The sequence below is a fragment of the Sorex fumeus genome, unplaced genomic scaffold, assembly GCF_029834395.1.
Source record: "Sorex fumeus unplaced genomic scaffold, SorFum_2.1 ptg000034l, whole genome shotgun sequence".
In the NCBI taxonomy this organism is placed as follows: domain Eukaryota; kingdom Metazoa; phylum Chordata; class Mammalia; order Eulipotyphla; family Soricidae; genus Sorex; species Sorex fumeus.
Window position 1 is genome coordinate 29,454,125 of NW_026606091.1, and position 16,023 is coordinate 29,470,147.

The window sequence follows — 16,023 nt, forward strand, 5'->3', positions numbered from 1 at the left end:
TCCAGGAGCACCTGTGTGTTGTTCGTCTCCACGCCAATCCCTTTGGAGTGGATGGGATGTGGGGCAGCATAAGGGTCTCAACCAAGGAAGGGAGGTGGGGGGCTGGGGGTGGGGCCGCCTGGCTCCCCTCCCCAGTAGCCCCGCCCTCTGACCCACAGGGGCTTCTCCCTGTCACTCACCCTTTTCCGGGACTCCTTTTCACTTTACCAGGTTCTGCAGCTGCTGTTTCTGCTGCTGAGTCCCACAGAAGAGCACCTGGGGTGAAGGCACTAGCTGAGGAGGCAGTTCTAGGGCCTTCCTGCCCCAGAGCCCGTGGCCCCTCTCTCACCTGGTCTCCCTCAGCTCCCTGATGGCGGCCTCCAGCAGGGCCTGCTGCCTTGGTGGCACCTGCAGCAGCTGGTCTATGGGCTGCTTCTGCCGCAGCATCCGCTGGTACAGCTGCTCCTCCTTTGAGCCCAGGTGACTGCGGGCGTCCAGGTGCTCTTGTTGGCAGCTATGTGCATTTCCAGGTACCAGCAGATCGGCCCCAGGGAAGCCATTGGCACTGCACCTTTTCGTCCTGCCCTGGCATCTGGGGGAGGTAGGACAGTGTCTGTGAGTACAGGCAGGAGGACCGACTACATCCCAACCAGGAGATGCAGGGCTCAGACCCTCAACCACAGGCCCCCATGGCGTCTTTGTCCCAGAGCCTAGGAGTTGGGTCTCCCTCTGCCTCGGACCCTGACTCCTACCTGGCAACTGCCAACTCCAGACCCCTCTGTGTAGTGTGGGCCAGTCAGTGCCACCACAGCCCTCAGTTAGGACATTCTCACCTGTCCTTCCTGCCATCACCCAAGGCAGGCTCTTGGCCTCACAGGGGGTCTCACCAGCCCATTTCACAGACCAGGAAAGTCACAGCCCAGAAGGCTCAAGTATTATGCCCAAAGAATCCCCCAGGGTGGAGGGGAGCTGATGGCCAGCAAACCCTGCACCCTCTAAGAAAACTCTTGGTGTACAGCAACTTTTCGTGGGCTCGCAGTGAAGACATGTTGGAATGATAGGTGATAATTGGAGATGATAGGAGACTCGCTCAGCGCCAAGACTGCGGAATGTTACCCAGACCCCTTCCACTGTTGCTGAGACACAACTCAATCCTGGCCGGGCTCCCGGCCGGCCACCCCACAGCCCTCAGACTCCAGGCGGCGCTGCGCCCGCTTCTCTCACCCCAGCTCAGTCCCCTCGGCCCCCACTCGCATCCGCAGTTGTTCTCCGGGTTCACCCGTTGTTCCTGGAACCTCCTGCCTCCACCTGTCCTTCGAAATGTTTTCAACGATGTGGCTGTTTCGGGGGCACCCAGAGGCCGGTAAACCTGAGAGGAAGCAGACAGTCAAGGACCCCAGACCTTCAACCCCACCCAAACTTCATGGTCCACAGCCCCGACTCTTGGTTTCTCCTGCTCATCTCGGGGGCTGCTCATTTCTCACCGCCATCTGCTGCTCCGGGCACCTTACTAAGTAGATTCTTTCCTGCTTTGGACCCACTGGAGCCCTCCTGGCAGTGCTGGCAGGGACACGAGGGACAAATAGAAACAAGCGTTCTATGTCCCGGCCCTAGAGCTCTCTGCATTTTCAGGGTCGTAACATTCTGGGGAGTGGACAGCTGACCCCATTTCCTCTGGCTGCCCGCAGAGCAGGACACAGGTGTGGAGGGACAGGGAGACTCGCCCAGCTCCTGCTCCCAGCCTGTCTCCCGTGTCACAATGCCCCATTCACAGGGCCCCTCCCTGGAAACTCGAAGTCAGTCCTCCCCGACTTGCCCTCATCAGACATCACAGGCTTCAAGCTCCTGGTGCTGTGCACCAGCCCAAATCATTCACCCCTAAAGGATGACGCTCTGCCAAGCAATCTTCCGCCTTTATAAGATACACTCGATGTTTTAAAATTATGTTCTTTCAGCTCTTTCTGTCCCAAACAAGAGGGGAGGGGTGTTTTCGCACAGTTAGATCCACTGCCAGGAGGGTCTGTGATGAGGTGTCTGGGAGTCGGGAACCCTGCTTTGACTCCCCAGCTCCTCAGTGCTGCCCTGAGCTCCCACCCCCATTGTTTCCTGAGTTGGGTGGGCCAGTGTCCAGCCACCCAGGTGTTTGGTCAGCGGGAGCCCAGGAGATCCTATTCTGGTGGCAGGAGGAAACAGGGCCTGGAGAGAGGGTCTCTGGGGACTCCCATCCCAGAGTCCTGGGAGACCCTGGCGAGGACAGAAGTTGCTGGAGGACTAGACTGCCTGAAAACGTGTCTGTCAATGGGCGGAGGCTTTATCCCGGGCCTCCTGGCCACACACTGACCAGTGCAGAACCAGCGCATGGCCCAGGGCTCCTGGGTTAGCACCGACCTAGCACTTTTTCTTCCCATCTTTTCATGCTCTGCCAATTTCCAATGATCCCCTAGGGAAAGGGTCAACATGCAGAAGGTGCATTGGGGCCACTTCTCCCTTAAGCCTCCTTGAGAGAGGGTGTCCCGAGGGGCGGGGCCACGAGCATTTCTATAGGCAGGGATGTGGCCGTGGCCTCAGGACACTCTGAGTGATTCCTCCCCGCCTTGCTCTCCTCAGACATCACAGGCTTCAAACTCCTGGTGCCAAGCACCAGCCCAAATCATTCACCCCTAACGGATGAGGCGCTGCCATGTGACCCTCCGCCTTCACAAGATATATCTGATGTTTTAAAATTCTGTTCTTCCATCTCTTTCTGTCCTAAATTAGACGGGAAGGGTGTGGTCGCACAGTAAGAGGTTTTTGGCAGGAGGGTCTGTGGTGAGGGGTCTGCGTACCCGGGGACTCTGCTTTGACACCCCAGCGCCACTGAGGCAGCTCCTCAGCATTGCCCTGAGCACCCACCCCCATTGTTTCCTGAGCTGGGTGGGCCAGTGTCCAGCCACCCAGGTCTTTGGACAGCAGGAGCCCAGGAGGTCCTATTCTGGGGACAGGAACGGACAGGTCCTGGAGAGGGGCTCTCTGGGGACTCCCATCCCAGAGTCCCGGGAGACCCTGACCAGGACAGTGGCTGCTGGGGACAAAACTGCCGGAAGACTTGCTGGAAATGGGCCCGGGCTTGATCCTGTGGCCTCGGGGCCATACACTGACCAGTGCAGGGCCAACGCAGGGCCTTTTCTTACCGTCCATTGCGCTCTGCGAATTTCCAACGATCTCCTAGAGATGACACCTAGAGGTGACCCGTATATGACCCGTGGAAGGGTAAATATCTGGAGGTGACCCCTAGATGACCCCTCGAAGGGTCAACAGGGAGAAGGTGTGATGGGGCCACTTCTCCCTCAAGCATCCTTGAGAGAGGGTCCCCGAGGGGCGGGGCCACGAGCTTTTTTATAGGCAGGGAAGGGGCGTGGCCTCGGGGCTGCAACCCCATTGGCCAGGGAGAAATCTAGAGCTCCCAGGGGTAACCTCACAATGAAGGCTGCACCAGCCTCTGCCCTGGTGGGCCTGACGGGCCTCCCCGCCCCCACCCGGACCCTCGGGCACTGCCCCCTACCGACGATGGTGGGTTGGAACTCTGTGGGCCCCATGGTGGGCCAGGAGCACTGACCCTTTCGGTCTCCCATAGCTCAGTCCACGACTTTCTCATTCCCAGAGACCACGTCCCCTCATGCCCAGGCTGGGCTGCAGCTGCCAGGATTAGCCCCTGAGCACCCCTAGGTCTGGCCTGGCTGCTGCTGTGGGAGCCCAGCGAGCCTGACAGAGGCGCCGTCCTGGACGCTGTCCCAACTGCTCCTCACTCCAGCCCCTCTCCTTTATCTTCTTGGAGCCCCTGCCCCCTGCCCTGCCCCTCTCCTCTCCTGAAGCCCGCAGAGTTCTTGCTCCCACCTTATCCTGTGTCCACGTTCTCTCTGTCCTCTAACTGCTTCCTCCCAGACTGGCAGCAGCCAGTTTGTGGGGCCATGAGCCCCCAGACCCAGTCAGTCCCTGACCAATTCCCCCTGTTGCTCAGAGACTTCCCTTTCTAGGTCCTGGAGGGCTCTTAATGACCCCATAGAACCTCCCCACCCCAGCTCTGCCCCTTTCTCTGAGACTCAGTCCATCCTACTGGGAGCTGGACACCAGTCTTGGCCTTGGGGAACCTTGATGCTTCTCTGGTGTTGATCCCGGCGTGCTCTGGAAATCCCTCTCAAAACACACACTCCCAACTAGGGCCACTAAGCCTGGCCACGCTGACCTCACGAGTCCTACAGCCTGAAAGGAACCCCAACTCCCCCATATCGCCCGTGCCCACTATGGCATCCACGAATGCACCTGTCCTCCCTGCCCTGAGCACATTCAGGCCCCAGTGGTCTCCGGCTGTCTCCTTTAGCTCTGACATCTCCCCCTCTCACATTCGCTGGGCTGAGAATCAAATTAATCTCTGATGGTGGGGCACAGGGTCACTGTGGGCTTGTGCTGTCTGGGGAGCCTGTGGGCAGTGAAGGGTTCCACACTGGGGTGAGGCTCTGGGCAGAGAAAGTCCATCTAGTCCTTGAGAGGTTTGGGAAATACCAGGTTTGCAGGTCCTTTACCTGAGACATGATCTGGCCACTAGGGGGCCTGGCACCCACGAAGCATTGGGGGCAAGGTGGGGGCTCTTCCCGGTGGGAACTACAGAGGAGGTGTAGACGGAACAGGCACCATGGGCATGGGCATGTCATGTCAGGTTCTGATCCATGGTGAGACCCCCAGAGGATAGCTCATGCTTCATTAAGAAGCATGAGCCGTTCCCTGGCAGGACCCACCCACCCAATGCCACTCACCCACACAGGCTGGGATGCATCCATTTGTAGAAACAATCTTGGAAACAGGACAGTGGCTGTCAGGGAGACTGATTCAGCCCTCTCCCCTCTCTCTCCTCTGCCACCAATTCATGATCCCTGAAACTGTCCCAGGTAGTGCCTAGAACTCAGTTGATGACTGTTCCAGCCTCCATCCTTTTCAGGACTTCCTTTCCCAGAATAGAAATAGTGCACTGGAGGAGGGGGAGCTCTCGGCTCAGACTTTTGCTTGGCCTGTAGCCCATGAACCGAAGGTTTGAGTGTTGCCTCGTTTTCCCTCGGCCAGGACGGGTAGATGGTTGTACCCAAGTGCCGTTTTTAAAATCGGATGCTCTGAATGAGTGTTTCCTCTAAGCACTGAGATCCTTCCAAGTACTGCCTCATTGACCCTCATGGCCTGTGTACATACCTGAGAGGTTTGGGGTTTGTTGGGATCTCTATTTGCTCCATTCTTTGTGATCAGGAGACCCTGTGGTGCCAGGGAACGTTCTTGCTCTCATGTATCCCAAGCCTGTACTGGGTCTCCTGAGACTTCTTTCTGGCCTTCTGGACAGAATTTTTACTCAAAAAGTGGAAAATGCCCTGGACCATGCAAGGACAGCCCACAAACTGGAAATATCTCAACATTTAGGTAGGAAAGCGGGGGTGAGCAGGCATTCTCCACTCCTCTCTCCTGGGGTATAATCTAAGGTGGAGGGTGGGGAGGTGGTCATTTCTTATTGCTACTCTTTGGACTATTTCTATGGGGGTGAGTATTTCTGCTCCTGGGACTCCTTACTGTGTAGTGTTGGAGGACATGTCTCCTATCTGAGCTCTGTTCTCTGTTGTGGGACATTTCTCCCCCTAGAGCTCTTGTGTCTAGTATTGGAAAACAATTTTCCCCAAAATCCCTAGTGTTTTTTTCTGGAGGAAATTTCAGCTTTGCTCATACCTGGTGCCGAGTTATTGTAAACATTTCTGTCCCTGGAACCCTGCTGTCTATTGTTACGGGAAACCTCTGCACCCCATGTTACTGGTGCCTACTACTTAGGGCCTTTATTTGCCTCCCAGACCACTAGTGTTTATTAGTAGGGGACATTTCTGCCCCCCACATCCCCGGTGCCCAATGTTGGGGGAGATTTCTGCCTCCAGATGCACAGTCTTCCCCACACCGCCAGCTTGTCCTTCTTGACTCTTACCACCTCCAGCTCCTCGGGCTTTATGATCTCCACTGTATTTGCCTCCACTTCAGTGCCCTTAGATTGACTAAAACTGGATAGACTGAGGGGCAGCCCCAGGCTCTCAGCCAACCAAGGGAGGGGGAGGGCTCGGGGGGAGAGTCAGCCTGGTTCTGCCCCCCCGCCCCGGGTATCCTGCCTCCTGACCCTCATTGGGGGCTTCTCCCTCCTAAGGACACTGACATTCACAATTTCAGGACACCTTTGTGTCACAGCAGCAGCCAAGTCCTGGCCTGAGTCAGGCCACTGTGGACTGTCCAAGTGGACTGTCACTGCTCAGGCAGAGTCACAAGTGGAGGGCCAGTACTGTCACCCCCTTCCCCTCCCTCACCCCTTCCACCTAACAGGGAAATCTCTCTTATGCCCTCTAAGAATTTGAGGAATCCTTCCTTAGGGCACTGGGAAAAGGTTGGCCCTGTCTGCTTGCAGCACTTTTCTTTGGGTGTTGGCACCACACCCAGACATGCTCAGGCTTTACCCCTGACTTAGCTCAGGGACCATACCTAGTGGAACTAGGGGGGCCCATTGATCCAACATCAGCAGTGTGCAAGACGATCACTTTATCTGCTGGACTAATGCCCTGCTCCAAGCGGTATTTTTTTTTTCAGCTGCTTCCCACCTAAATCTCCTTCCTGTAGAGTTGGGCTCCCTTAAAGATGCCTCACTCCCCCTTCTGTACGGCACAGTGCCCAGGGAGACAGCCCCGTGGAACCCGAGGCTTCCACTCCCGAGCACTTTCAGACTTTTCAAGAATGGGCCCCAGGGATATTGCTGGGGTGAAGGTGCTTGCCTTGATGCGGCCCAGCCCTGTTCAAGTCCTGATACTAGGATCTCCATAGCCCTGCTGAAGAGGAGAGGGGACCTCTGCCCACATTTCCCGCAGGCTAACTTCAGACTGGCTACCCTGGAGAGCAGGAGCTGCCATGAGGCACAGGGTCTGGGAAAGACGAAGACAGGCACGGAAATCACCCGGGATGGCCCAGAGGTGGTCTGTCACTCTGTTCAACTTAGAAACCAGGGAAAATCTCCCAAATTTTCCTACATTATTGATATGCTCCAGATCCTTCTCTGCACCAAGAAACCTTGGTCATTTCTTGTTCCATACTCTCCTGTCAGCTGCTTGCTAATACCCCGTCGCCCATCAGATCTGCTGTAAAACTGATCTCTCGCCTTGTGCGGTGTTCAGACTTAGGAACTATTCATTCCATTAGCACTATTATCTCATCATGTTCTCCCACTTGCCAAAATGTGCCTTTTTTTCCTTTATGGGTCACACCCCGCGATGCCCAGGGGTTACTCCTGGCTCATGCACTCAGGAATTACTCCTGGTGGTACTCAGGAAACCATATGGGATTCTGGGAATCAAATCCAGGTCAGTCGTATGCAAGGCAAACACCCTACTCACTGTGCTATCACTCCAGTCCCAGCTTCTTGGTTTTTAGTTAGTTTTAGGCAGAAATTTTGGCAAAATATGTATGTGATCATAGTCGTTCAAAACTCAAAGTTATATTAGTGCTGCAATTCTCATTTGTGAAACAATAAAACTCACTACCAAGCAGGGGAGAAAGCAAGACAAGACCAAAAGGAAAAAGAGCAACACCCAAGCAGTGGCACCTGGTGCACTGGAGGAGTTGTCAGAGAGCATGGCAGCTGGATGGCACTGCCACTCATCCAGTAGAGACAGCACTACCCCAGTGGAGTGGTTAACGCCAGGCCCCAGCACCTCCAGTGGAGACAGCACTACCCCAGTGGAGTGGTTAAGGCCAGGCCCCAGCACCTCCAGTGGAGACAGCACTACCCCGGTGGAGTGGTTAAGGCCAGACCCCAGCACCTCCAGTGTGCCCTTGGTCTAGAGGAGGTGCGAACTGGCAGGGCAGACAAGGGGCGGGGAGTAAGAGGGGAGCCAGAGCAGGAGCAGGAGTCAGGGGTGGAGGATGCGGAGGGGCAGAAGGCAGGCCCCAGATCATTGCCCCAGGGGGCCATGACATGCTGCAGGAGAGAACAAAGTGCCAATAAGACACCAGACATGTTGTGACCCTCTATGAATGGGAGTGGTAGACATTCAAAGTTGGTTAGCTTCCAGAAATGGCTACTGACATCAGGACCACTTGGACAGTCTGACAGAGTCACAGGGAGTCCCCAGGCAGGCAGGGAAGGCAGGGTAACTTGGTACCTACACTCCCAAGAAAAGCCTCGTGGAAACAGTGGGCCCCATGACCCCCAAGACAGGGCAACATAGGAAGCAGAGCTCGTTGAAGGTATCGGAGGTGCAGCCCTTCCCTGCTTTTGCTGGACACGAGAATCCATGGTCTCAGCAGATGCTGGGGGTTCCATATGGAAAACAAGGTTCTCTCTGTTCCTCACTTTAGTATCTTATTGGCATTAGATCTCCAGACAGAGCTAGAAGCGCAAATAAATGTCCACCTTGACACTGTGGATTCCCCCTTTGGAAAATACCCTCTCCAGGCGCTCTCTAATGGCAGTATCATGCCCCTCTGCTGGTAAACTCATGCTAGGAGTGAGCCTCCAGAGACAGCGATAATATCAGGTAGACCGTGAGGTGTGGCTAGGGATAGGGAAAGATACTGCGCAGGTGTGGGAGGCAGGAATAGTGGTGGGATGCAGCTCAACTGGGAGCAACCCATTGCCCTCAGTTCAGAAGTCATGACCTGCGCCGAGTAGTGTGGTCGGTCCTGCTGGTCACCTTGTGGTACCCAGCCCTTCCACTCTCTTGAGTCTGTTTTCCTCTAGTGCCCAATGATTGACTGGCCTGAACCTCAAAAGATATGCTTCCCCCTTTGCAAATTGTTCCAGGAAGCAGACCCGTTTGCCTTTGGGCCAAAGGATCCAGAGACAGAAGGAAACCTCAGTCACTGTGGACCCGTTGCCCAAGGATTCAAAAACTCGGCCACCTTCTTCAGGAAGACCCTGGCTCTGGACTTAAGAAAATCCTCGTTGGAGCCCTGGAATGTACCATCCTGCAGTCTGTAAATGATAAGGTCCTAGTGTAAGAAGCCTAAGAGGACTGAAAGAGAGCCTCAGAGGCTCTGCTCCAGCTCTTGGTTGAGGCTGGGCACCAGACCTCCTGGAAGAATGAGCATTTAGAAGTGAAAAAAAGAAAAACAAATAACCTAAAAAAATCAGCAGTAGGGCTCCAGAGGCATAGAGGTTGATCCTCTTAGTGCCTGAGAAATGGCACCAGGCTCTAGGTGCCCTGACCCAGGGTAGGGACATTGGCAGAGGTCTGGGCATACCTGTCTCTGAGGCAGGGGGCTCTGATCTCTCGCTGTGCCACAGAGGTAAACAAACTATCTACCTCCAGGTCCCCATTCAGGGGTGACACTCATGACTAACAAAGGGTCCCAGTGGCTACCAATTGCCCAGATGGCACAGTCCCTGGGATTATGATGTGAAAACCCACATCTAACTTTTGTGACTCTAGATTTTGATGTGAAAACCCACTCTAACTTTCGCGACCCCAGCCTTTCTGCTTATTCGATGGGACCCCATCCTCTGACTTGCAAGAAGCAGTGGACTAAATCTCTTGCTCAGAACCACTGAACAGTTCAGGAGCAGTTTCCAACCTGAGTGGCATCCGGATAAAGACCATAAGAATGAACCCCTGAATCCCTCTGGAAAAACTGGGTAGGGGCGCGTGCGCTCGGGGAAGGATAGGGACAAGCACGAAGCATGGTGAGACTCCATGATCTCTTAATTTTCATATTAAAAGGGAAAGGTAAAAATTAAAGGCACTCGCGGTGATCGTCGATTTGCTCAAGCGGGCCCAGTAACGTCTCCATTGGAGATTTTGTTGTTACTGTGTCTGGCATATCGAATACGTCACGGGGAGCTTGCCAGGCTCTGCCGTGCGGGCAAGTCACTCTCAGTAGCTTGCCGGGCTCTCCCAGAGGGGTGGAGGAATCGAACTTGGGTCGGCCATGTTGGCCGCTTGTAAGGTGACCACCCTACCACTGTGCTATCACTCCATCCCCCGGAGCTTCTCGGCCTTTTGGCTAAGATCAAGTGTAGTATCTGTTCATATTAAAAATTGAAATTTATTTATTCGGATTTATTTTTTAATTGGGTTATTATTTTATGTTTTGAGTTTGCTCCTGCACATATGGATGTGCTGGAGGCTGTGTACCTTTTTTTTTAATCCAAGAATTTTCTTTTTATTAATTTTTATTAGTGAAACTCCATGAGGTAAAATTGTAGACTTATAAATTTTTGTGCTTGGGTTTCAGTCACACAATGATCAAGTACCCATTCCTGTACCAGCACCCATCCTGCACCACCACGGGTCCCAGCATCCCTCCCACCCCCCCAACTGCCTTTCCCACCCTGCCTCTTTGGCAGTGCATTCCCCCTTGTTCTCTCTCTCCCCATTTGTGCGCTGTGGTTTGCAATAGAGGCACTGAGTGGTAGTCATGTTTGGTCTATAGTCTACTTTCAGCATGCTTCTCCCACCCTGGGAGGATCCTCCCAGCACCCTTGATTTGGTGCGCTCTTCTCTAGCTGAGCTTCCTTGGAGACTGTGTAACTTCTTTACTTGCAGAGTACGAGTCTCAATGTTGTTCTGTTTGGGTCATCTCGCCACTCCTAGTGGGCAGCATCCCTGTCATGGGGGCACGTTTGCAATTGCTTTATGTAGCCGCAGAGCCTCATAGTCCCATAGCCCCATTCCTCAGTGGGAAGGGGCAGAGGAGGGGAGAAGGGAGGGGGCAGGAAGGAGGAGGGGGAGAGGAGAAGGGCGGGAAGGAAGAGGGAAGAAAGACAAGGTTGGGGTAAATGAATATGATTTTGACAGGGTAGGTAAAAGACGTATTACAGATGAGTAAGAATTCTGTTGAACCATTTCTGACTCTTGGGGGGAACACATCACTTTCAGGCAGGTCACTTCGTGCCCTGGGATGGGTGTCTGCAGCCTCCTTACCTCACGGGCATCACAGTCTGTCTGATCTTCTGCCAACACAATTTGTCTTTGACGGGTTGTTGGCTCAGGTCTCTCTTGGATCTGGGTGTGATTTCCACCTCTAGGTGAAAGGGAGGATGGGGTGTGCATGGGGTGTCTTTAGGAAGGACACTGCCTTCTGGTTCTCACAGAACACTTGGGGTTCCAAGGCGGGTGTAGCCCGTAGGATGGCGGGGATCAAACCCAGATCAGCCACGTGCAAAACAACAACCTACCACTGTACTATTGCTCCAGTCCTTGAATTTCTTCTTTGACGAAGTTTCTGTTCATTATTCCTCTCTGCATTTCTTTGATGGGGTTGGGAGATATTTTTTTGTAAAGTTCTACCAATGTGCTATATAACTTGGATATTAGCCTTTCATCACCTAGGTATTGGGTAAATAATTTTTCCCATTCGGTGGGCTATCTTAGTAGCTTAGACGCCATTGCTTTTTTTTTTTTTAAAAAAAAACAAATTAGAACTACTTTGTCACCTCTTGATAGATCAACCAGACTCAATCTTAGCAAGGATATACTTCATTTGAGGGAAACAATGGAAGAAAGGGACTTAGTAGATATATACAGGACACTTCATCCACAAAAAGCTGAATATACATTCTTCTCAAGCGTACATGGAACATTCTCCAAGATAGACCACATGCTGAGCCACAAAACATGCCTCCATAAAATTAAGAAGGTAGAGATTGTATCAACAATCTTCTCAGACCATAATGCGCTGAAATTAGAAGTAAATCACACACAAAAACAGAAAACTAAATCAAACACCTGGAAATTAAACAGTGCACTATTGAACAACGAGTGGATTAGACAGGAAATCAAAGAGGAAATCAAAAGATTCCTAGAAACGAATGAAAATGAGAACACGAGTTACCAAAACTTATGGGACACAGCAAAGGCTGTGTTAAGAGGAAAGTTTATAGCTCTACAAGCATTCCCTCAGGAAGGAGGAGCGAGCACACATAAGTAACCTAACCTCACAGCTTAAGAGCTTGGAGAAGGACCAAAAAAAGGAGCACAACCCGAACAGGAGAAAGGAAATAATAAAACTCAGAGCAGAGATTAACGAGATGGAAACCCAAAAAACAATCCGAAAGATCAATGAAACCAAGAGCTGGTTCTTTGAGAAAATTAACAAGATCGATAAGCCTCTAGCAAAACTCACAAAGAAAGGGAGAGAGAAAACCCTAATAAACCGAATCAGAAATGAAAAGGGGGTCATTACAACAGAAACCACAGAAATTCAGAGGATCCTCAGGGAGTACTTTGAGAAGCTTTATGCCACGGAACATCAAAACCTCGAGGAAATGGATAAATTCCTAGACTCCTACAGACTCCCAAGGCTGAACCAAGAAGACCTGGAATACCTGAACAGACCTATCACCATCAAGGAAATTGAAATGGTAATAAAAAGTCTCCCCAAGCACAAAAGTCCTGGCCCGGATGGATTCACTAGTGAATTCTTCCAAATCTTTAAAGAGGACTTACTCCCAATACTCTTTAAGCTTTTCCACGAAATTGAAATATCAAAAACACTTCCAAACAGTTTCTACGAAGCAAATATCACACTGATACCAAAAGCAGACAGAGATACCACAAAGAAAGAGAATTACAGGCCGATATCCCTGATGAACACAGATGCAAAGATCCTCAACAAACTACTAGCAAATAGAATCCAACTACTCATCAAAAAGATCATACACCATGACCAAGTAGGATTCATCCCAGGGATGCAAGGATGGTTTAACATTCGGAAATCAATCAACATAATCCACCATATCAACAAAAGAAAAGATAAAACACATACGATCACATCAATAGATGCAGAGAAAGCATTTGATAAGATCCAGCACCCCTTTATGATGAAAACCCTAGCCAAAATGGGTATAGAGGGGACCTTCCTCAACATAATTAAAGCCATCTACCACAAGCCTACAGCAAGCATCATCCTCAATGGGAAAAAACTGAGAGCCTTCCCTCTAAGATCAGGGACGAGACAGGGATGCCCACTCTCTCCACTGCTGTTCAATATAGTACTGGAAGTATTTGCAATAGCGATTAGGCAGGAAAAAGATATTAAGGGCATTCAGGTAGGAAAGGAAGAAATCAAGCTCTCACTATTCGCAGATGATATGATACTCTACTTAGAGAACCCAATAACTTCCACCAAAAAACTCTTAGAAACAATAGACTCGTATAGTAAAGTTGCAGGTTATAAAATCAATACGCAAAAGTCCATGGCTTTCCTATACGCAAACAGTGAGAGAGAAGAAAGCAACATGAAAAAAACAATCCCATTCACAATTGTGCCCCAGAAAATCAAGTACCTAGGAATCAGCTTAACTAAGGAAGTAAAGGACCTGTACAAAGAAAACTACAAAACGCTACTTCAGGAAATAAAAGAGGACATGAGGAAATGGAAAGATATCCCCTGCTCATGGGTCGGGAGACTTAACATTGTCAAAATGGCAATACTACCGAAAGCATTGTATAAATTCAATGCAATCCCTATAAGGATACCCATGACATTCTTCAAAGAAATGGAGCAAACACTCTTGAAATTTATATGGAACAATAAGCCCCCACGAATAGCTAAAGCAATTCTTGGGAAAAAGAAAATGGGAGGAATCAACCTCCCGAACTTCAAACTGTACTACAAAGCAGTAATAATTAAAACAGCATGGTACTGGAACAAAGGCAGAACTGCAGACCAATGGAACAGGGTTGAATACACTGACATCTCTCCTCAATCATATGCTCATCTAATCTTTGATAAAGGTGCAAGTAATGTGAAGTGGAGTAAGGAAAGCCTCTTTAATAAATTGTGTTGGCATCACTGGACGGCTACATGCAAAAAAATAGGCTCAGAACTCTGCCTAACACCATGTACAAAAGTAAGATCAAAATGGATTAAAGACCTCAACATCAGACCAGAAACCATAAGGTACATTGAAGATAAAGTTGGCAAAACCCTCCATGACATTGAAGCTAATGGTATCTTCAAAGATGCCACGCCACTGGCCGAGCAAGTGAAAACAGAGATAGATAAATGGGACTATCTTAAACTAAGAAGCTTCTGCACCTCCAAAGAAACAGTGACCAAAATACAAAGACAGTCTACAGAATGGGAAAGGATATTCACCGAATACACATCTGACAAGGGGTTGATATCCAGGATATACAAAATACTGGTTAAACTCCACAAGAAGAAAACATCCAACCCCATCCAAAAATGGGGCAATGAAATGAACAGAAACTTTCTCAAAGAAGAAATCCGAATGGCAAAAAAGCACATGAGAAAATGCTCTACATCATTAATCATCAGGGAGATGCAGATCAAAACCACAATGAGATACCATCTCACACCTCAGAGACTGGCCCACATTCAAAAGAACAAAAGCAACCGATGCTGGCGTGGATGTGGCGAGAAAGGGACACTCCTTCACTGTTGGTGGGAATGTCCACTGGTTCAGCCCTTCTGGAAAACAGTATGGACGATTCTCAAAAAATTAGAAATTGAGCTCCCATTTGACCCAGCAATACCACTCCTGGGAATATATCCCAGAGAGGCAAAAATGTATAGTCGAAGTGACATCTGCACTTGTTTGTTCATTGCAGCCCTCTTTACAATAGCCAGAAACTGGAAGAAACCTGAATGCCCAAGAACAGATGACTGGTTAAAGAAACTTTGGTACATCTACACAATGGAGTACTATGTAGCTCTTAGAAAAGATGAAGTCATGAAATTTACATACAAGTGGTACAATATGGAAAGTATCATGCTAAGCGAAATGAGTCAGAAAGAGAGGGATAGACATAGAAAGATTGCATTCATCTGGGGGATATAAAGTAACAAAGTATGAGATTAATACCCAAGAATAGCTGAGATCAGCACCAGGAGGATTACTCCATAACTTAGAGGCCAGCTGGGTATCCTAGAGGAAAGGGCAGCTCAGATAGAGAAGGGAGCACCAAATAAAGGGTGTTTGGAGGATCCTCCCAGGAGGGGAGATGCATGTCGAAAGTAGACTATGGACTGAACATGTTTGCCACTCAATGCCTCTTTTGCAGACCACAACACCCAAAAGGAGAGAGAGAACACAGGGGATTGCCCTGCCACAGAGACGGGGGGATGGGGGGATGGGGGTGGGAGGGATATTATCCATGGTGGTGGAAAATGGGCACTGGTGGAGGGATGGGTATCTGATCATTGTATAATTGAAACCAAAGCACAAAAAATTGTAAATCTACAACTTTAAAAAAAATAAAATAAAATAAAGGGAAAAAAAAAAAAAAGTAACCTAACCTCACAGCTTAAGAGCTTGGAGAAGGACCAAAAAAAGGAGCACAACCCGAACAGGAGAAAGGAAATAATAAAACTCAGAGAAGAGATTAACGAGATGGAAACACAAAAAACAATCCGAAAGATCAATGAAACCAAAAGCTGGTTCTTTGAGAAAATTAACAAGATCGATAAGCCTCTAGCAAAACTCACAAAGAAAGGGAGAGAGAAAACCCTAATAAATCGAATCAGAGATGAAAAGGGGGTCATTACAACAGAAACCACAGAAATTCAGAGGATCCTCAGGGAGTACTTTGAGAAGCTTTATGCCACGGAACATCAAAACCTCGAGGAAATGGATAAATTCCTAGACTCCTACAGACTCCCAAGGCTGAACCAAGCAGACCTGGAATACCTGAACAGACCTATCACCATCAAGGAAATTGAAATGGTAATAAAAAGTCTCCCCAAGCACAAAAGTCCTGGCCCGGATGGATTCACTAGTGAATTCTTCCAAATCTTTAAAGAGGACTTACTCCCAATACTCTTTAAGCTTTTCCACGAAATTGAAATATCAAAAACACTTCCAAACAGTTTCTACGAAGCAAATATCACACTGATACCAAAAGCAGACAGAGATACCACAAAGAAAGAGAATTACAGGCCGATATCCCTGATGAACACAGATGCAAAGATCCTCAACAAACTACTAGCAAATAGAATCCAACTACTCATCAAAAAGATCATACACCATGACCAAGTAGGATT

The 16,023-nt window shown here is 50.0% G+C and overlaps 1 protein-coding gene and 1 pseudogene across 1 annotated transcript in view; one reads left to right on the forward strand and one right to left on the reverse strand.

Annotated features, from left to right (window-relative positions):
- Positions 1–16,023, reverse strand: part of LOC130026619 (polypeptide N-acetylgalactosaminyltransferase 12-like) — a 187,894-nt gene that overhangs the window by 28,565 nt on the left and 143,306 nt on the right. The window lies entirely within an intron of this gene.
- LOC130026769 (uncharacterized) lies at positions 9,998–10,153 on the forward strand (annotated as a pseudogene).